Source organism: Lactuca sativa, chromosome 4 (genome assembly GCF_002870075.4).
Source record: "Lactuca sativa cultivar Salinas chromosome 4, Lsat_Salinas_v11, whole genome shotgun sequence".
NCBI lineage: Eukaryota > Viridiplantae > Streptophyta > Magnoliopsida > Asterales > Asteraceae > Lactuca > Lactuca sativa.
Window position 1 is genome coordinate 293,869,408 of NC_056626.2, and position 24,329 is coordinate 293,893,736.

The 24,329-nt window shown below is 38.0% G+C and overlaps 1 pseudogene; it reads left to right on the forward strand.

Moving 5' to 3' along the window:
- LOC111901053 (uncharacterized) overlaps positions 1–23,500 on the forward strand; it is a 40,846-nt pseudogene extending 17,346 nt beyond the window's left edge.
- The last annotated feature ends 829 nt before the right edge of the window (positions 23,501–24,329 follow it).

Below are 24,329 nucleotides of genomic sequence, written 5' to 3' on the forward strand. Positions count from 1 at the left end.
ATACCACACAATAACATATAAAGCACATACTGGGCCTTGCCCACTGCATTGGACCGAAGTCCGGCTAACCGGGGCCTTGCCCCCTACATCGGACCGAAGTCCGAAGCTGACTGGAACATCGGACCGAAGTCCGAAGCTGACTGGGACCTTCGCCGAGTCTCTAGTCTCATTTCACAACCCCAATTGTGGCTACTCGTCGAGTATGGCATCGACTCGACGAGTACTCTCTCGATCCAAGAACTCAGACAATCTGCATCCGACTCGCCGAGTCATATGAACAACTCGACGAGTTGTTCTTGAGCTTAAGAAGATTGCCTTGGACTCGCCGAGTTGTATGAACAACTCGTCGAGTCCCTCCATCACTGAGTCTGCTCTCCAACTCACTGAGTCCACTTTACTACTCACAGGCTTCCACTCGACATCACTCAAAAAGGGGAAAAAGGGACTCGCCACCTGACTCGCCGAGTCGTTCTTCCGACTCGCCGAGTCACATCCATGCAACTACTCTAAACTCGATTCTGCTTGAATCCCTCGCATACAAATGATAGATCTGAGTCCAATAAGCTGATTCACCACGTAAAGTTTCCAACTTTACGTGTACATACACATGAAAAGGAGATAAAGGCTAAAAAGGCACTTAGAAGAGTAGATCTAGGGTTCTTATGCAAAGCATCTTCAAAAAGGCAATAGATCCGGGCTCTGCAACTCCTAAATGAACAGATCTAGGGATATCTCGACCTATTAAGGCATCCAAACAACTATAAGGCTTGGAGAATGCATCAAACTAGCCCTAGAAGAGTTTCAATGGAAATCTAAAGCATAAAACAGAAGGAATCCGAGAAATACCTCAATGAACTCTGATTTTGCCCTTGGATCTTTGCTTAACACCTCTTCTCCTCGCTCCTTTCTTCTTCTTCTTCTTCAAGCCTTCAAAATCCACACAAAAGCACTTAAAACAAACAAGGGATGGATTAGGGTTTTCTCACAGCTCTTTGAGGGTGAAGGAGGCGAGTTTGGGGCACAAAGCATTGCTTAAATAGTGAGCAACCCGGGGATTTAGGGTTTCTTCCAGACAGGCAGACTCGCCGAGTCCCGAATATGGACTCGCCGAGTCGCCTACTAACACGTGCTCGAAAACTCGACCCTACTCGACGAGTCAGGCCATAGACTCGCCGAGTCCCACAATAAAACTTCTAAATAAATGCTACGGGGACAACATACCAGAGACGGGGCGTTACACAATTTCCTTAAACACCCCTTATAGACCAGCTTCGTGAATGAGGCCTACTAACGGTAAGATTGACTTTTACTCATACATATATATATATATATATATATATATATATATATATATATATATATATATATATATAATGTTAGACTTTTAATGTTATATATAGTATAGGGTGTATTTTACACTTTTAAAATACTAGGTGGTCAAATTTAACAATTATACTTTTAATTCAATTAATTTGTAAACCAAAACTTGTATGGATTTATTAAACCTCTTTTAATTATACACCTTAATTAATTAATAAAACCATAAGGGTGTGATATGAACTTTTCAAAACATCACTAGGGTTTTAGAATTTAACATTCCTAAATTAAACTTTTAATCAACTTTTAAATTCCAAAACTTGAGGGCAAGTTTTGAAACATTTCAAAACATTAGGGTTTAGAATTTTAATATGCATCAAAATTAAACTTTTAATCAAAATTTAAATTCAAAAACTTGAGGGCAAGTTTTGAAACCTTTTCAAAACATTAGGGTTTCAACTATTTAAATTTTAAAACAAAACTTTTAAGTTCAAATTTAAACTATAAAACCTCAAGGGGGAAAAATTAAAACTTTTTCACAAGATAATTCAAATCTAAATTACAAATAATCAAACTTTATCTAATAAAACAAGTGATTATCTAAATTTTGACAATTATCTTCTATTTAGGTAATGATAATCACCAAATATTGATAAAATTCGGATTTTATAACAAAAACATGTTTATGGTAATTATCCAAAGCCAAAACAGGAAGAAAATCGCGAATATGAGCTGTCAGATGTTTTGACTCGTCGAGTCTGGACCTGGACTCGTCGAGTACAGCTGACTCGGCGAGTGCACCAAGTGACTCGGCGAGTCAAACACTCAGAAGCAAAAAAATTTCGATTTTCAGTGCTGATTTCGATCAAATATGCATCAATACAATAGAAACCAATCTAGGCTCTGATACCACTGATGGGTTTTGGTCATAAGAACATCCTATGTGCTCATACAAACCCTAATGCTTGGATCTAGGTTTCTCTATTGTACATGCAATTCATCCAAGACTATAAACCCTAGATCTAGCATATGATAATCAATATAACATATAAATTAGGGTTTAGATCGTACCTTGATTGTTATGTAGCAATAACAATCTCAAATCCTTTTTGTATTGACTTTAGAAAGCTTAGAGTCACAATTGTCACTCCTCTAATGGTTCACAAACACCAAGAGCAAGAGGATGAAGAACAAGGAGAGTGGAGGCTGCCCAAAACATGTGGAAACCCTAGAAAACAAGTTCACCACGTTTTTGGGGCATAAGGGTTCTTTAAATAGTGAGGCTATTAGGGTTATCTAACAAGGAAACCCTAATTTGGATGATTAGGCCCTAAGCAACCCATGGGCTCCTTCCTTAAAGGACTAGGAAGATTTCTAATGGGTTTCCCCATAAAATTCGTCCACCCCTTTAATTATGGAGTCCATTAGCTCAATATTCAACTATCATACAATTGACAGTTCAAGTCCCTTAAGTTTAATTAATCTCTTTTAGCCACAAACTTAATTCTCATTAATTCTTGACTAATATTAATTAAACAATATGATTTCTCCTTTAATATATTATTCTCATAATATATTAATAAATTATATTTAATCATTTCTCTCCATTATTCATCCTATCAAGTTGCTTTGGTGAAGGCAACCCAAAAGGACCACGCACCATCGGGTCAAGTACACACCAAAATAGTTATGGACCTAGACACTAATCCAACACTGTGGGATCTCACCGTCCGAAACTCTGATATAGATGCGTATATATCAACGTTTAGTGAGCTGTCATTATTGTGCCCTGGCATGATTTCGTCTGAAGGAAAGAGAATCGAACGATTCATCTGGGGATTGACCTCCCCGATTCAAGGAAATGTGATCGCTGCAAAACCTGAAACGTTCGACAGTGCCAAGAGGTTGGCCAAGAAACTGTACGACCACAACAACAAAAAGGGCGGGAAGCCAGCGGAAGTTGAAGGCAAGAAAGAGGATGACAACAAGAAAGGGAAGAACAACAAAAGGAAAGGGCGACAAGGCTCGAAATCGGCAAAGAAGCAACAAACGGTGACGGTCAACGCTAAAACCACTCAAGTACCCTTCACACCACATGCTCCAGCCTCAGCTAATCCAAGTGCTCCTAGGCAGTATTCTGGGAATCTCCTAAAGTGCAACAAGTGCAACTACCACCATAATGGCGACTGCAGGGAAATGCATTGCACCAGTTGCAATCGGAAGGGTCACACTGTAAAGTATTGCAGGACCTATCCTCCCCATAATCAACCACAAGGAAACAACAACAACAACAACTGCAACAACAACAACACCAGCACCAACAACAACAGCAATAACAAGGGATCAGGCCCCACTTGCTACAGATGTGGAAGGACAGGGCATATCCGTCGGAATTGCCCCAACACCAGCAACTCTGGGAGCGCAAGAACAGAAAGGGTGCTAGCTATGGGTTAGGGAGAAGCGGTTTAGGATCCCACTGTTGTTACTGGTACGTTTCTCCTAAACCACACTTATGCATGCATCCTATTTAACACCTGAGTAGAACGGAGTTTTATGAGCAATAAATTCAAACACCTGTTAAATCAACAACCCCATAAGCTTCATGAAACCTTCACGGTGGAAATGGCTAATGGGAAGACATAATCCACTGGGGAAATCTATATCGGATGTGTTGGAATAGTGTCTAAGGCTGTAACTATATTTGACAAGTATTTGACCCAGTTGAGCATGGTCCTTTTGGGTTGCCTTCACCATAGCAACTTGACAGGATGATTTATAATGACAGAAGAAATATTATTAATATATTATGAGAATAATATAAAGAATAATAATATTGTTATTTGATTAATATAAGTCATAAATTAATTAGGAATTAATTTGGTGACTTAAAGAGGTTAATTGAATAAAAGGGCATAAATTGTCAAATGTGTGATAGTTGTATTTTGGGCTATAAATATCTATGGATAAGAGGGTGGACGATTTTAGGGTTTGGAGAAACCTAGAAATCATCCAAGGCCTAGTCTATAGAGATTATTGGATTGCTTAGGGCCTAAGTTATTCAATTAGGGTTTAAGGTGTAGCCCTAGTAGCCAATAGTATACATAGACCCTTAGGGTGGAGGAAATCGGCACTCTTGCATCTCAAGAAACCCTAGAGCCGATTTTCTTACCCTCCTCTCTCTCTCTCTCTATAATCATCCTCTTGCTAGTTGGTGTTTGTAAGCCATTAGAGGAGTGACAATCGTGACTCTAAGCTCAAAAGACAAGAAGATTCAAGCAAGCAATTCAAGGTATTCTTTTAGATTTGATTTCATATGTTATGATTTGAATGTTTACACTAGATCTATCAATAAAATTCTTGGATACATTGCATGTTCAATTAGAGAAACCTAGATCCAAGCATTAGGGTTTGCATGTGCACAAAGGAAAGTTCTTATGGCTCAATCCCATCAGTGGTATCAGAGCCTTGATTGGTTTCTATTGAATTGATGCATTAATTGATTGCTTGTTGATTGCCAAATTCGATTTTTGTCCATCTGCCTGATGAACTCGGTGAGTTCCATAGTGGAATCGGCGAGTAGGCCTCAACTCGACGAGTCCATTGTGGTACTCGGCGAGTTCGAGCGTCAGAAGGAGCTAGTTTCAGGATTTCTTGCTGTTTTTCTTATGGAAACTTGCCTTAACATTTCTGGGTCAATAAAATTTGAATTTTAACATATATGTGAGTATATTCTTGACCTAACAAAAGATATTTACCAATTAGTTGAATAATAATTTCCTTATATGATATTAATTGATTATTTTAATTAAATTGGTAAATTGTTTTGCAAGAAACATTTAAATAAATCAAATATGGATAATTATGAGATTAAATGGTTAATTTAAATTATTTTTTATTTGATCCCTTATGTTTTGAAAAGTTTAAAACTTGTCCTCAAGTTTTGAAATTTAAGTTTTGTGATTAAAAGTTTAATTTAGACAATTTAAATTTCAAACCCTAGAATTTTACAAGTTTAAAATTCAACCCTATACTACTATATGATTACAAGCTTAATATATATATATATATATATATATATATATATATATATATATGTATAATTAAAATGCTAGTCTTACCGTTAGTAGGCCTCATTCACGAAGCCGATCTATAAGGTGGGTATAAGGTTGCTGCCTATAAAATGGCGCTTAATGGGTGTACACTCACACCCACCGCTTGCTTGATCGGTGGAGGGTCGTTAGTCGAACGGGTAGGATAGGGAAACCCTATCTCCTCATTAAAAGTATAATATTGAAATACAAAGTAACTACATGTTTTTCAAATTCCCAATCCTAGTTACTTTAGGAAAAGTGAATTGATGCAAACCCATGAAATTACACTTTGCACCCTTGCTAAGAAGTTAGTGGAGTGTGTGTGGTTTACCGGCACACTAATTGGCTCTAATCAAAGGTGGCAAAGGGTGATTCATTGTTTATGATAGTTTGATGGAGCGTATGTGGTTTACCGGCACATCGAATAGATGATTGTAACAATGAAGGCACCGTGTAGATTTGCATGGTTATTCACACCCGCTTTGTGATCCTCGGCATCCCAGTCACAAACGAGCGGGGCATATCGAGATTTAAACATGCCATTGAAAAGTTCAATGAATCTCATCGAAATCTAGGAATTCTAAATAAAACTTAAGGTTATGTTTTGTGGTGGAGAATTAGTGAATCGTCATTCACTTACCTTCAAATTGTTTGCATATTGGATTACGGCATCCCTTTTCTAATATGTATATAATGTTGTTGGATCCTAGCCCTAATTTTTCATATTGGATGATAATTAGGGATTCAATTCTAATCAAAACTTTGTCTTTTCTACTTGTAGATGTCGAACGCAAACAGCGTTGCTGCTAGCTCGTTCATGTTAATGAGCCTTTGCCAAAAGGTAACTTTCGATGGAACGAACTTTAGTGAATGGATAATATACATTCGCACGATTGCTCGCTACGAGGACAAGGAGTATGTCCTTGACGAGAAGCTCGAGAAGATTAATCCAGAAATTGCTACTCCGGCTAAAATGATTGCTTTTGAGACTCATGAACGTGATGCGACGAAGGTTCATTGCATCATGATAGCTACAATGAACGCCGAATTCCAAAAGTCGTATGAGGACATGTATCCGTACGAAATGCATCAAGACTTATTGGAAAGATACCATCAAAACGCGAGGCAGGAACGTTACGAGATCTTCACTAACATGATCTCCGCTAAAATGGGACATGGAGAATCTCTAACCGTACACTTGCAAAAGATACAAAGGTATGTCGATCGTCTTCGCAAGTTGAATGTCGACTTTGGGGAAGATTTGGCTATCGACATGGTGCTTCATTCCTTGCCTCCGTGTTACAATCAATTTAGGATGACCTACCACATGAACAAGGAAGAGGTCACCCTAAGCAAGCTCCAAGGGCTCCTAAGGGTTGCTGAGAGCAACCTTAAGGACAAGTCTGTTGCACAAACTCCCAATCCATCCACAACTCCTGTTTTGGCTATAGGGCAGGGAATGGGCAAAAACAGGAAGGCTCCGTCAAAGAGCCACCGCAAGGGAAAGTCCCGAGATGGTTCCTCCTCTAGTGGGACCAAAGTTGATCCTGCTAAACCCAACCCTAACCCGAAGGAGGCAGAGTGCCACCATTGCCACAAAATAGGGCATTGTAAGAGAAGCTGCCCAGAATATCTGCAAACCATCAAGGATGGAAAGATCAAGCCGTCTTTCGCAGGCATTGGCAGAGAAGCTGCCCACAAAATAGGACATCCCCATTTTCACGGCCATAAAAGACCGATTTTGTTTATGCTTTATAAAAATCAGAGTACTTCTTTTCATAAAAATGTTGCGGAATTTGTTCCCAGAAAACAAGATAAATACGTTATCAAAACATTTTCGAAGAAACGTATTTTATTTATTTTCAAACGTTTGGGATGTCATCGTCAATACAGAAACATAAGCATAAACAGAACTTACTAGTGATCTACATCTCTTTAATCTCTCAGTGTAATGTGACTTCATGACAACACCTGTGACATAAATAAACTGAGTGGGTCAGGTTGGGAAACCTGGTGAGTACATAGGGTTTTCAACCCATAATAATGTATTTATTATGTTTAAACAATCAAACAATCAACCCAAATACCCATCCCCATTATCTTCTTTAGTCTTAAGGATCTACCCTAAGAATCAGCTATTCCTCGTTCATTCATTCCTAAGGAATCGGCACGAAGTCCATCGTTGCCATGGTTTATACAACGGGCACTAAGTCTGCATAGTCTCCAGGGCTTAGGCACTAAGTCTGCATAGTCGCCAGGGTTTAGGCACCAAGTCTGCATAGTCGCCAGGGTTTAGGCATCAAGTCTGCATGATCACCAAGGTTTAGGTATCAAGTCTACATGATCACCACGGTTTAGGCATCAAGTCTGCATGATCACCAAGGTTTAGGCACCAAGTCTGCATGGACGCCATGGTTTAGAGTACACTGGGTGAACACATCGTTCACAACACGTACAGGTTGCGAGCCTGCTAGTGTTCCAGTGGACTGTGTAGAATAGTCCGTGGTTGTCATCCATACTCTGTTGAATGACAGGGCCGTCATTTGGGAAAGGCTTCTCACATCGTCCACCTCTCACCCTCACCTCGTGGTCTATAACACCTCTTAACTCATCATCCAACTCATATTCCATATATTACATCTACCGATGTTTTACCCCAACATTATCGTAGATATAAAATACATATACAGTTTAAATCATTTAAAACATGTATAAAATCGTTCATCTAGCATAGACAACAAGTACTCAGATAATATGCACACATAGCACGTAATTTATATAAAATACTTCATATCTATGTGTAAGATGAAAGTAACTATGCACTCACTTGATTAGGTGGTGACTCGGTACATGAACAGCACTTCGTTATCTCAAAACAATTTTTTTCCTTAACCAAAACCTAGTATTAATACCACTAGAGTTTAGTTTTAACGTTAATCGTGACTAATTAATACTCTAACTATTATTACTATTATATAAGCATTAAATAACACTCAATAACACTCATAATAATAGCCCAAATAATTATTTTAAGGTCCTATTAATGTTACTATAATTAAATAAAATCTATATTAAATATAGTATAGGCGTAACTCACTTACAGCGGGTTTTTATTAAAAACTGGGCTTCGCTGGAGCAGCGTTTCCGAGCTGAAAGCTTTTCTTCTCGGAGCGTTCAGGCGCTCCGGGGCTTTCTTCTTGTGATAGGGAGGTTCCTTAGACTTGGGAGGGGTTTAGGGAGGTTAGAGAGAGAAAGAAAGGTTATGGTGTGAAGAAATTATGAAGGATTCATCCTTTATTTGTAGGGATTTTATCGTAGAGTAGCCCCTAAGCTTCGTCCGTATCTTCTGCGTACGAGTTCCATTTTCTGCGTTCTTTATATCCATGCGTTGGTATTTACGAGTACTACAACTTTCATTTAGACCTCGTCGGCTAATTCTCATTCTATCTCCGATTTGCAAAACTGTATCGAATTTATCGCGCTCGAAGAGTAGGGACTAAGTTTCATCCATATCTTTTGCATACCAGCTCTATTATCGACATTCTTTATATCCACGTGTTGGTATTTACGAGTACTACAACTTTCATTCAGATCCCGTCGGCTAATTCTCACTCTATCTCAGATTTACAAAACTATATCGAATTCGCCGTGCTCGAAGAGTAGGGACTAAGCTTCGTCCATATCATTCGCATACGAGCTCCGTTTTCGACAGTCTTTTTATCGTTTAACTCCTATTAATGATATCTTCATTTCTCGTTTAGATTATTTTGGCTAAAAATCGACTGATCTAAAATTCAGATTTCGGGTTGTGCACTACTATGCTAAATCTTAGAAAAATCATAACTTCCTCATATGAAGTCAGATTTGGACGTTCTTTTTATGCACACTCTCAATTTAACATATACTATGACTTTTGTTTAGGTCTCTAAGTCTAAAAATTATTTTATCGTAAATTTAGTTTTTACAATTCCCGATGTCGTGCCGGTTTAACCGTAAAACTTCGATGGGTCATAACTTCTTCGTTATAACTCGGATTTCGGCGTTCTTTATATCTACGGAACCCTTGTAACATAAGCTACCACTTGGAAAAGATTAATCCTTCTAAATAATTTTCCATCAAAAACTCATTTTTGATGCTTATTGTCTCTAAATTGACTAGCCCGGATTTGCGGGCGTTACAATTATCTCCCCCTTAGGATGATTACGTCCCGGAATCATCAACGAAAAGGGCAGTATAATGACTCCATACGTTATCTCTTCATCCTAGGTAATAATCGTAACTTCTTTGTTGCTTTGAATCCCGGACTCCTTGACTACAGGTGGTGCTCGATCTTGCACTTTCTTCTTATCTCATGTTAGACTCCAAATTATGACCTTCAAGTCACAATCTCAATCCTCACTAGATACAAACTTAAGATAAGTTCTTTTATTACTATAATGGACTGATATGTCATATTCTAATGACCTATCATCGTATGTTGCAACGCTTAGACTTAGGTCTCTTAGAGTCAAATTCCAGAACATACTACCTTCCTTCATGTTCAAATGGGATATAATCACATCTTAAAAGGTAGCATTTCTAGCTACAAGCAGCTATCGCGATACCTTTGTTGATCGCTTTGATTACCTTTTATTTCAATCTTTCGGCTTAAGTCAGATGCTACATCGAACTTGGTTCTCTAAACCACGTAACATACTCATCGTAGTCGGACTCAATTTGATATGACCACTAGGGTCGGAATAACAATCATCTTCTTAGTCATTACCGAAACAATGGTAACGACATACTTGAATAAAACGAAATCGATTACTAGTTTCTTGGTAACCTTGTGACTTTCCGTGATCTAAGCGTGAGTCCTGTGCTTCCGGTAGTATAGGCCTCTACTACCATTGACACCTACTCATACTCATCCCAAGTATTGTCTCATAGTTTTCCAAGTCACCATACAAGAAAATCACATAACAGTTTAACACATCAGATAACAAAATGAGGGCTTTATTATTTCTTGAAACTATTACATAGGTGTTCAAGTTCACCCTAGACTATGCCTCTAATAGGCTACATCATATGGTTCTATCTCTTTGGCTACCTCATAACTAGATCTTCGGGTATGAATTCCTCATCCTTGGTTCCTTGCGTTGTTTTCCACTTCATCGAGGATCATGTGGAATGCTCTCGCCTTTGGCTTTGGTGGCACATTTGGCTTTGTAGCCCCCTCTCTCTTTGGGCAGTCTTGCTTGAAGTGCCCTTCCTTGTTACATCTGTAACACACCCTTTTGCTGAATGTACACTCGTTGGCATAGTGCCCATGCTTCCCACACTTGAAACAAGTCACCCCCTCATCGCATTTTCCAGTGTGTTTCTTTTTGCACTTTTCGCACCATCTTTCTTCACTTCCTCCTCCTCTTTCGAACTTCTTCAAGAATTTTCTCTTCTCGTTGGACTTTAAAGTTCCTTCAAATTTCCTTTTCTCTCCCACCTACGCTCTCTCTAGACCCTTCTCTCGTATCTGGGTCTCCACATTTTTAGCAGCCCAGATGGCGACTTTTAGAGTGGTATTTTGCTTGAGCATTGGACCAAAGTCCGCTGGTAATCCGAGGGAAAACTTGTTAACATTGGAGAGTTCAGTTGGGACGAGGTGAGGAACAAGCTTCATTTTCTCAGTAAAGCTTGCAGCGTATTCAGTAATGCTCATTCTTCCCTTCTTCAGATTCTGGAATTCGTTGTTGATCTCCAGAAGATCCTGCTCAGAGCAGTATTGCATCTTCAACTTCACCAGAAAATCCTCCCACGACATCTTGCTTGCTTCACCTTTGGGCATTGAATCAGCCAGTAGCTTCAACCAACTTAGTACTCCAGATTTCAACAGAGGAAACGCGAGAGCGGTCTTCTGCCTATTGCTACACTCGCAACTCTCAAACATCGTCTCCATCTCAGAGATCCAGTTCATCACTTCCACTGGTGTCGGGATTCCAGATAGACTCGGTGGTTTGGACGCCATGAAATCCTTGTATTTGCATCCACATCCATCATTTCCTCCATCTTGGTGGTTTTGCCTAACTATCAGTGGGTTGGCTTGACCAACAGTCCCACTGTAGTTTCCCTTCTTAGTCTTCCCTTCGTTCAACTCGGGCTGTTCGACCTGTATGGTCGCTTCCTCTCGATTTTGTTGGAGCAAACGTCTGGTTTCCTCCATTTGATGATCCAACATCGCCTGGATCATCGCTTGCACTCCGGCCATCGTTATTGGCTCAGCAGCGGCCACCACTACCGGTATTTGCACAATCACTGGGGGCTGATCTCGGTTCCCATTTGCATTCACATTTCCGCTACGGGTCCTTGCCATCTTGATCTATACACCGAATAAGGTGAATCTAGATCTTTATTTAGGATTGACGTTTAAATCATCCTTATCACCCCGAAACGTTTCTATGCTAGTTCTAATATCGTAGTTAAACGCTTAGAATCCTAAACACATAAGGTTTCCAGATCCGGTCGGCAACAGACCATAGATCCGAACAAATAATAGCATGTCAGGCACAAAGCATTTAGCACATAAAAGTATTTTAGGCATAATTCCTAAAATAATCTAGTACTCACACCTCATAATCATCGCTTAGCATTCTAAGTTTAAGTCTAGAAATAAATCCATATTCCTAGTTCGCTTAAACTAATGCTCTGATACGAACTGTGACATCCCCATTTTCACGGCCAGAAAAGACCGATTTTGTTTATGCTTTATAAAAATCAGAGTACTTCTTTTCATAAAAATGTTGCGGAATTTGTTCCCAGAAAACATGATAAATACGTTATCAAAACATTTTCGAAGAAACGTATTTTATTTATTTTAAAACGTTTGGGATGTCATCGTCAATACAGAAACATAAGCATAAACAAAACTTACTAGTGATCTACATCTTTTTAATCTCTCAGTGTAATGTGACTTCATGACAACACCTGTGACATAAATAAACTGAGTGGGTCAGGTTGGGAAACCTGGTGAGTACATAGGGTTTTCAACCCACAATAATGTATTTATTATGTTTAAACAATCAAACAATCAACCCAATTACCCATCCCCATTATCTTCTTTAGTCTAAAGGATCTACCCTAAGAATCAGCAATTCTTCGTTCATTCATTCCTAAGGAATCGGCACGAAGTCCATCGTTGCCACAGTTTACACAACGGGCACTAAGTCTGCATAGTCACCAGGGTTTAGGCACTAAGTCTGCATAGTCGCCAGGGTTTAGGCACCAAGTCTGCATAGTCGCCAGGGTTTAGGCATCAAGTCTGCATGATCACCAAGGTTTAGGTATCAAGTCTGCATGATTACCACGGTTTAGGCATCAAGTCTGCATGATCACCAAGGTTTAGGCACCAAGTCTGCATGGACACCATGGTTTAGAGTACACCGGGTGAACAAATCGTTCACAACACGTACAGGTTTCGAGCCTGCTAGTGTTCCACTGGACTGTCTAGAATAGTCTGTGGTTGTCATCCATACTCTGCTGAATGACGGGGCCATCATTTGGGAAAGGCTTCTCACATCGTCCACCTCTCACCCTCACCTCGTGGTCTATAACACCTCTCAACTCATCATCCAACTCATATTACATATATTACATCTACCTATGTTTTACCCCAACATTATCGTAGATATAAAATACATATATAGTTTAAATCATTTAAAACATGTATAAAATCGTTCATCTAGCATAGACAGCAAGTACTCAGATAATATGCACACATAGCACGTAATCTATATAAAATACTTCATATCTATGTGTAAGATGAAAGTAACTATACACTCACTTGGTTAGGTGGTGACTCGGTACATGAACAACACTCCGTTATCTCAAAACAATTTTTTTCCTTGACCAAAACCTAGTATTAATATCACTAGAGTTGAGTTTTAACGTTAATCGTGACTAATTAATACTCTAGTTATTATTACTATTATATAAGCATTAAATAACACTCAATATAACTCATAATAATAGCCCAAATAATTATTTTAAGGTCCTAATAATGTTACTATAATTAAATAAAATCTATATTAAATATAGTATAGGCGTAACTCACTTACAACGGGTTTTTATTAAAAACTGGGCTTCGCTGGAGCAGCGTTTCCGAGCTGAAAGCTTTTTTCTCGGAGCCTTCGGGCGCTCCGGGGCTTTCTTCTTGTGATAGGGAGGTTCCCTAGACTTGGGAGGGGTTTAGGGAGGTTAGAGAGAGAAAGAAAGGTTATGGTGTGAAGAAATTATGAAGGATTCATCCTTTATTTATAGGGATTTTATCGTAGAGTAGCCCCTAAGCTTCATCCGTATCTTCCGTGTACGAGTTCCATTTTCTGCGTTCTTTATATCCACGCGTTGGTATTTACGAGTACTACAACTTTCATTTAGACCTCATCGGCTAATTCGCATTCTATCTCCGATTTGCAAAACTGTATTGAATTTATCGCGCTCGAAGAGTAGGAACTAAGTTTCATCCATATCTTTTGCATACCAGCTCTATTATCGACGTTCTTTATATCCACACATTGGTATTTACGAGTACTACAAATTTCATTCAGATCCCGTCAGCTAATTCTCACTCTATCTCAGATTTACAAAACTGTATCGAATTCGCCGCGCTCGAAGAGTAGGGACTAAGCTTCGTCCATATCTTTCGCATACGAGCTCCGTTTTCGACAGTCTTTATATCTTTTATCTCCTATTAACAATATATTCATTTCTCGTTTAGATTATTTTTTCTAAAAATCGACTGATCTAAAATTCAGATTTCGGGTTGTGCACTACTATGCTAAATCATAGAAAAATCATAACTTCCTCATACGAAGTCAAATTTGGACGTTCTTTTTATGCACACTCTCGATTTAACATATACTATGACTTTTGTTTAGATCGCTAAGGCTAAAAATTATTTTATCGTAAATTCACTTTTTACGATTCCCGATGTCGTGCCGGTTTAACCGTAAAACTTCGACAGGTCATAACTTCTTCGTTATAACTCGGATTTCGGCGTTCTTTATATCTACGGAACCCTTGTAACATAAGCTACCGCTTGGAAAAGATTAATACTTCTAAATAATCTTCCATCAAAAACTAATTTTTGATGCTTATTGTCTCTAAATTGACTAGCCCGGATTTGCGGGCGTTACAGAGACCTTCTCACCAGTTGCGAAAATAAAGTCTATTAGGGTGATGCTAGACATAGCTGAATTTCATGATTATGGAATATGGCAAATGGATGTCAAGACCGCTTTCCTTAATGGGAAGTTGACTGAGGATGTTTACATGGCTCAGCCAGAGGGTTTTGTCAATACAAAGCATCCAAATAGAGTGTGCAAGCTTGAGAAGTCCATTTATGGGCTTAAGCACGCGTCTCGCAGATGGAATCTTTGCTTCGATGAGAAAGTCAAAGAGTTTGGATTTGTACGAAGCGAAGATGAATCATGTGTATATGTCAAAGCCAGTGGGAGTATAGTCAGCTTCCTCGTTTTGTATGTCGATGACATACTGCTCATAGGAAACGACGTCCCGACACTGCAGGAGGTTAAGTCATGTCTCGGGAAGTGCTTCGCTATGAAGGACCTCGGAGAGGCTTCCTATATCTTGGGAATAAGGATAGTGAGAGAACGAAGTAAGAGACTAATAGGACTTAGTCAGAACACTTACTTAGATAAAGTACTAAAACGTTTTAGTATGGAGAATTTGAAGAAGGGAGAATTACCGATACAAAGTAATGCGAAGTTGAGTAAGACTCAAAGTCCGAGTACCGAAGCCGAAATAGCAGAGATGAGCCAAGCACCTTACGCTTCCGCAGTTGACTCAATCATGTATGCTATGACTTGTACTCACCCTGATGTAGCATTTGCTTTGAGCATGGTCAGTAGATATCAAGGGAACCCTGGCAGAGCCCATTGGATTGCGGTCAAGAATATCCTTAAGTACCTTCGGAGGACCAAGGAATGGTTTTTATTCCTCGGAGGGAGTGATGACTTAAAGGTACGAGGGTATAGTGACGCTAGTTTTCAGACCGACAAGGACAACTACCGTTCGTAGTCGGGCTGGGTATTTACCCTTAATGGAGGAGCAGTAACTTGGAAAAGTTCCAAGCAGGAAACCGTAGCTGATTCAACGTGTGAATCAGAGTACATTGCAGCAAGCGAAGCATCGAAGGAGGCAATATGGTTGAAAAACTTCATTGGTGATCTTGGAGTTATACCTGCCATAAAGGAGCCTATGGAAATTTTCTGTGATAATGAAGGAGCGGTTGCCTTGACCAAGGAACCGAGGGATCATGGTAGGTCGCGTCATATCGACAGAAAATATCACTTTATTAGACATCGAGTAGAAGAAGGACATCTCGTTGTTAAGAGGATATCATCAGAAGATAACCCAGCAGATCTGCTTACGAAGGGACTGAGTAGGGTTAAGCACACGCAACATGCTAGGAGTATTAGGCTGAAGGATGATATTAGTTTAGATTAGATAGTTTTAGAAACTTATAATAGATAAATGTAATTGACATTTGATGATTAAATAAAGGAGTATTATTTATAAGTAAAGTTACTGTCTTATGTTAATTGTTTAACTATTGTTTCATTTTTTGCATGTTTTGACTTCCTGAATAATTAAGTTATTAAGAATAATCGAATTATTCGAATGGTCGACAATTGTTCATATGTTGGAAGTAGATATGAAAGAAGATTTTCATGAATTGGTATGTAGATTGTCTGAATGGTATTAGACATAGCAAAAGGTTGCTACAACGTTCATGAGTACTTATGAACTAGTTTTGAGCATTGGAACAAAACCGAGTTTGCTGGAATCACTTTGAGGTATATATATATATATATATATATATATATATATATATATATATATATATATATATATATATTGTAAGTGATCGCAAGATGATAATATCATATGGTCTTAAAACCTAGATATATGGTTTGCTATTTGTTAATTGGTTGTACATTGATGATGTGAAACCGCATCAGTAAATTGATGTTATAAAACGCATTGTTGTGTATGATTGATTGGCGAATAAGTAAATGTATATAAGTCGAAGTTTATTTGTTACTTTTATCCTAAGAGGGTAAAAGCGATATCTCGGCCGCTCGATGATTTGATTTGACTTATGTGCCGGGCCCAGTCAGAACTGAGTTGATGTGTTCGATTAAGTTCTATGTCAAATAAATCTGAGATTGAGAAACTAAATGTTGGACTGTGATTGTGTCCACATGATATCTGAACAGAGGACTGTACGATCCCTTATCTAAAGGACAAGACTGATAAGATCAGAGTTTGACAGCATCTTTGAGAGCTACGATTGCTAATCGGATTGTTCTTGTGTATATAGTTACCGGACTTATCCAAGTGGGAGACTGTTGGAATAGTGTCTAAGGATGTAACTATATTTGGCAAGTATTTGACCCGGCTGAGCATGGTCCTTTTGGGTTGCCTTCACCATAACAACTTGACAGGATGATTTATAATGAGAGAAGAAATATTATTAATATATTATGAGAATAATATAAAGAGTAATAATATTGTTATTTGATTAATATAAGTCATAAATTAATTAGGAATTAATTTGGTGACTTAAAGAGGTTAATTGAATAAAAGGGCATAAACTGTCAAATGTGTGATAGTTGTATTTTGGGCTATAAATCTCTATGGATAAGAGGGTGGACGATTTTAGGGTTTGGAGAAACCTAGAAATCATCCAAGGCCTAGTCTATAAGGATTATTGGATTGCTTAGGTCCTAAGTTATTCAATTAGGGTTTAAGGTGTAACCATAGTAACCAATAGTATATATAGATCCTTAGGGTGGAGAAAATCGGCACTCTTGCATCTCAAGAAACCCTAGAGCCGATTTTCTTACCTTCCTCTCTCTCTATAATCATCCTCTTGCTAGTTGGTGTTTGTAAGCCATTAGAGGAGTGACAATTGTGACTCTAAGCTCAAAAGACAAGAAGATTCAAGCAAGCAATTCAAGGTATTCCTTTAGATCTGATTTCATATGTTATGATTTGAATGTTTACACTAGATCTATCAATAAAAGTCTTGGATACATTGCATGTTCAGTTAGAGAAACCTAGATCCAAGCATTAGGGTTTGCATGTGCACATAGGAAAGTTCTTATGGCTCAAACCCATCAGGATGCCCCCTAGTCTTAAATCACCACGTCTTTCAAATAAACTTAATGCCTGTTTCCATTAGGAGTTTTGATGTGATTATTGGCATGGATTGGTTAAGCCCCCACCATGCTGAAATTATGTGTCACGAGAAGGCCGTTTGCCTTCATCTCCCAAACCACAAAACCCTAGTTATTTACGGAGACAAACCCAACATGAACCTTCGTCTTATCTCGTGCATTAAGGCGCAGAAGCACCTACGAAAGAAGGACTTAACATGCCTAGCTCACATAGTAGACAAATCCAAGAAAGAGGTCAACACTCAAGACATTCCAGTAGCTTGCGAATCCCCAAATGTATTTCCTGATGATCTTCCAGGGATATCCCCAGAAAGACAAGTCAAGTTTCGAATCGACCTTGTACCAGGAGCTACCCCTATCGCCAAATCGCCCTACAGATTGGCTCCTACGGAGATGCAATAGTTGTCCAGTCAACTCAGTGAGCTTTTGGATGAAGGATTCATCCGACCCAGTTTCTCACCTTGGGGAGCTCTAGTTCTCTTTGTCAAGAAGAAAGATGGTACATTCAGGATGTGTATCGACTACAGAGAACTTAACAAACTTACTGTCAAAAACCGATATCCACTTACACGAATCGACGACCTATTCGACCAACTCGAAGGAGCTAGTTACTTCTCAAACATAGATCTGCGATCTAGATACCACCAACTCAAGGTCCGGGAGGAGGATATACCAAAAACCGCTTTTCGAACTCGTTACGGACATTATGAATTCGTTGTAATGCCCTTCGGTCTAACGAATTCTCCTGCCGCATTCATGGACCTAATGAATCGAATCTGTCGACCTTTTCTTGATAATTCCGTAATCATTTTCATCGATGATATCCTAGTATATTCACGAAGCGAAGAAGAACACGACCAACATTTTCGACGAATCCTGGAAACCCTGCGAACCGAAAAGTTATACTCAAAACTCTCCAAGTGTGAGTTGTGGCTCCGAAGCGTGAACTTTTTGGGACATGTTGTTAGTCAGGAAGGAATTCATGTGGATCCTTCTAAAATCCAAGCTATCGAAGGATGGGCAATCCCAACAACACCCACAGAAATTAGCCAGTTTCTGGGTCTCGCAGGCTATTACAGGAGATTCATCTAGAACTTCTCTAGGACGGCCAAACCGCTTACTATGCTTATGCAAAAGGGTGTACCCTTTTGTATGGACGGACAAATAGGAAGCTGCATTTCGATCTCTGAAGCAAGCACTCTGCAGTGCGCCGTTGCTGTCGCTACCCGAAGGAACGGATGAGTTTATAGTCTACTGCGATGCGTCAAATCAGGGTTTAGGCTGTGTACTCATGTAGCGTGGAAAGGTGATAGCTTACGCGTCACGGCAACTAAAGACGCATGAAGTGAATTATATGACCCATGATTTGGAGCTAGGAGCAGTGGTCTTCGCCCTGAAGATTTGGAGACACTACCTGTACGGTACTAAGTGCACTATCTTCACTGACCACAAGAGTCTTCAGCACATCTTGAATCAAAAAGAGCTAAACATGAGGCAACGAAGATGGTTCGAACTGCTAAACGACTATGAGTGAGAAATAAAGTATCATCCAGGCAAGGCTAACGTAGTAGCCGATGCCATGAGTCAGAAAGAATACCCAAGTCGACGGACGGTTTGGACACAATCTGGGTAATAGTTGATAGACTAACAAAATCCACCCATTTCCTACCAATAAAAGAATCCTACAAGATGGAGCGCCTGACAAGAATCTACATCAAAGAAATTGTGAGACTCCACGGAGTACCGGTCACTACTAGAATACTGCCCTTTAATGACACGCAAACAATGACACGCAGTGATTGACGATACGCATTTTTGGGAGCCCTAAAAATAACGTCCGTTTTATTAAAAAATAAAGCATAGACGACTCGTATTTTTCCACACCCTAAAATTAGTGTCCAATAAAAAAAACACGGAGGGCACCTATGTTAAAATGAGTGTCGTGTAGAGATGTCGCTTTATATTTTATTTAATGAAAGGCGCGTTTTCTTCTTCGCAGCTTGAGGGAAAACGAAAATCCCAAAATTTTGAAAGGCCGCCATTTTATCCTCTGCCTTATTTCCATAGTTCTCTCTCTCACTTATCAATACCCAAAAAAAACCCTAATATCATCACCACTCCTCATTTCTTGCAATCTACGACGCAGATCATGAAGTTCACAAAGCTTTCAAAGGATCCAGAATCGAGATCATTATCGGGCTAGGAACTCCTGAGAGATTCAAGGACAATATAGGATCGAAGGCGGCTATAACAAATGTTGTTCATGACATCGGTCATAGAAAAGGGAAATTCACCATTTTCAAAAATTCATCATCCGCGAACCCTTAATAGGTGGCGTCTACGGTGGAAATAAAAGGTGAAATTGAACTCTCCCGGAGAGAGAGAGAGAGAGAGAGAGAGAGAGAGAGATTTGGGCCCAGACTTGCAAAACCAATATCACCATCTTGTTCTTCCATCACTAGCTTCAACAATGGATGATTTCCATAATCCACGAGTTCAGGTTAGTAAAGATACTACTAATGCGTAATGATATGTTTTTTTTTATCTTTCGATATGTATTTGTAGATTTCATTGTTGTATCATATATGCGTGTTTTTCAAGCACTGTTCGTACTTTGGAAAGACAAAATTAGACCACCAACTATGAACCTCCGATCCCATACTCCATGAAAGAACACAAACATCTGAACTTTGATTCAGATTCATGTGACTGATTTCGAATTCCAATTGCAAAACTCCGAACGAAAGTGTCGACTTGCGAACCAATCAGTGAGACATTCAATTACGAGCGAACCTTTGTTTGAAGTTAAAGCGATTTCTAAATCGAGTTCATCAGTGCTCAACTTCAATGAAAATTGTACATCAGAACTTCTACAACCTTACTTGGATGGGATTGTAGGGAATTTACTTGTACTTTTACATGTATAAATAATTTGTAGTAACCTTAAAAGATATGAATATATGAATACTAAATCATTTTTGTATTTCTAGAATCCAAAGCAGATGATGTAAGAGGGAGCTTTGACTGCTTTGGCATCTGTTGCTGATTCATCTCAGGTATTATTCATCTTTATATTCTCTCAACAACTTGTTTATTTTCTTTAAATTGGTTCTCACATAGTTTATGATTTTACAGGAGCGTTTTCAAAAGTATTAGGACGCAGTATGCCTTACTTGAAAGCTATACTCATGAATGCAACTGATAAAGCTAATTGTATGCTTCGTGCCAAATCCATGGAGTGTATTAGTTTAGTTGGAATGGCTGTTGGAAAAGATAAGCTCAAAGATGATGCTAAACAGGTATACTTATATATATATATATATATATATATATATATATATATATATATATATATATATATATATATATATATATATACATATATGTATATATAAATATGTAATTCACAAATGTTTTTATTTTTTCATCTTGGAAATTTATAATTTGTTACATGTTTCAAGGTTATGGATGTCCTTATGTCACTTCAAGGTTCCCAATTGGAGACAGATGATCCAACAATAAGCTACATGTTACAAGTATGCTTCTTTTCTTTTTCTGTTATTAAACTTACTCTTTTAAAACAAATTGAATTCAAGATTATAAATTTATAATTATATATTTTTGTTGTAGGCATGGGCAAGACTCTGCAAGTGCCTAGGGCAAGATTTTCTCCCTTACATGAATGTTGTGATGCCACCATTGCTTCATTCTGTTCAACTTAAACCAGATGTTACAATTACTTATGCTGATGATTCAGATGATGATGTTGACGAGTCTGATGATGAAAGGTGTGTTTTTTAATAAATGAAATGCTTGAGTGAGAGTTAATGACCATTTTACCCTTTGATATTGCAGCATTGAGACTATTACACTTGGAGATAAGAGAATAGGGATCAAAACTAGCGTCCTTGAGGAGAAAGATACACTTGGAGATAAGAGAGTTAATGACCATTTTACCCTTTTGGTGTTGCTATGCTGATGAATTAAAAGAAGGGTTTTTCCCATGGATTGATCAAGTGAAATGAAATTCCTCTTTTACCCTCTCTTGTCTTTTTACATTTGAATAAAACTGGCTTAACTTTTTAATAAAAGACAGGTTGCACCAACATTAGTACGACTTCTTAAATTCTATTTCCATGAAGAAGTTAGGAAGGCTGCAGTTTCAGGTGAAATAAAATACCTCTTTTACCCCTGATAACCTTAACTGTTATTTTTTATTTTCTTTCTGAGTGTTGACTTTTTCTTTGACTTTTTAGCTATGCCTAAGCTTATTCGTTCAGCAAAACTAGCTGTTGAAAAGGAGCAATCTCAGGGTCGCAATGGTCATATGTAAGATAGTTGTCAGACTATATCATACCAGCTTTAGTAAAGGCTCTTCACAAGGTTATTTTCGTCATTCCCCCTATTTGTTGACTTATATTTGCTCATATGAATCTTTATTTACTGGATTTTGTCTTTTAGGAACATGAGACTGAAATTTGCTCAAGTATGATTGATTCAATCAAGGAATGTGTACAAATTTGTGGGCCCCTTTTAGATGAAAATCAAGTTAGAAGCATTGTTGAAGAGATCAAACAGGTGATCACTGCCAGCTCATCAAGAAGAAATAAATGGGGCGAAAGAGTAAAAGCATAGGACTTTGATGCAGAAGATGGGGAAATGTTGAAAGAAGAAAACGAACAAGAGGAATAACTTTTTGATCAAGTATATGCACTTATATTATATAATCTATTTTTTTTATAAATCTATTTATGTTAATAAATTATTCATAATATTATCTCTTTTGTTAAATCTAGTTGGGTGATTGTTTGGGTACTCTATTCAAGACTTTCAAGACCCCATTTCTGCCTCTTTTTGATGAACTCTTGCCTTACTTGATGCCATTCTGGGTGAGTATTGAGTAACATTAATTACATTTTTTTAAATAATTATTTTTTCTTTTTTAGTTTTTATACAAATATTAAAAATAAGACTTGCATTTTAAATTTAGGGCAAGGATAGGACCTCTGAGGAGAAAATAATAGCAATTTGCATATTTGATGACGTGGCAGAGCATTGTGGAGATGTAGCTCTAAAGTAAGCTTTTTTTTTTTATTCTTTTGTTACTTTAGTATTATTATTTAAAAAAAATTATAATTTTATATCTTGTTACAGATACTATGAAACTTTTCTACCATTGGTGTTGGAGGCATGCACTTACACAAGCACAAATGTTCACCAGGACAACATAATTTAATATCAAACTATTATCATTATATTTTTTTTATTTAATTCTAAATATATATATATATATATATATATATATATATATATATATATATATATATATATATATATATATATTTTCTATGTACCATTTCTTGTCGTTTTCCTCCTTGACTAGGTAATATCATCAATTTGTTTCTTTCTACTTAGTATTTCATACTAGTTGTGAACAAGCCTCTCATCTCACATTTGAGTTTATAGGAATCAACAATCACTGTGAAACTTCTAGTGTTTATATATCTTACTGGTTGTGAACATTTGTTTCTTCCCTTTCTATCCTTCACTTGTAGGTTGACGATTTGTCAAGAATGTTCAGACTATTTTCCAAAAATACCCCATGGATTGGATCCTGTCTCTAGTATGTTTAAAAAGGTTTGTGATTTAGGAGTTGGATTCTATTTTTTTAAAGTAGAATGCAGTTATTTGTATTTGTTGTCATCTGTTTTTATCTTTTTGACGCAATGCAGCATGTTGCTGCTGAACGCACAACCTTGGTCAAACAGGCACAAGATGCTGCAAGTAATAAGAAGGCAGAAAAGAGATTACAGGTTGATCCTGCTACATGGCCAATATTGATCTTTAGGGTCTACTAGAAGGATTGGAGATTGCAGTTAAGCTTCTATCTAAGACTTCACGCCAAGGACTTGATGAATTTAAGCTAGCAATGTTTTACTTGATTTGGACATGAACCCTAAGATATCCTATTTTGGCATGGCTAGAAGCTTTGGAGGAAACGAGACCCAAGCAAAAGTAAACACACAGAGAGTTGTTGGCACATAGTAAGCTAGATAATGCAATTGTATATAAATGAGTTCATTTGTTATAACCTTTACTCACTATTGGAATAATTATTTGTATTTGACATATTAGTGAAATGAATTATCTTTGTTATTTATGGTATTTTATTTTGTATTATGAGATTTTTAATGTATTATTTAATTTGAAAATTAGTAAATCTATAAATAATATTTTTTTAAAACATTTAAAATTATGATACGCAAAAATGTGTGTCATCTTCATTTATGACATGGCAATTATGATACGCAAAAATGTGTGTCATCTTGATTTATGACATGGCCTTTCTTGACAGGGGCTTTCTTGATACGCATTGCGTGTCATTAACACGCGCGTCGTAAGGTTACGACACGCGAATGCGTGTCATCTTTCTTTACGACATGGCCTTCCTTGATACACATTGCGTGTCATAAACGCGCGTCGTAATTGCACGTCTTAAATGAGCATCGTAAATCCGCGTCGTCTATAGATGATGCGCAAAAACGCGTCGTCTCTCTTTATGACATGGCCTTCCTTGACGCGCATTTGCGTGTCGTCTGAGCCTTTTACAACGCGTAATGAGCATCGTAAAAGGCTGTTTTTCTAGTGGTGGGTGTCTATCATCTCAGATAGAGATAGTGGATTTAC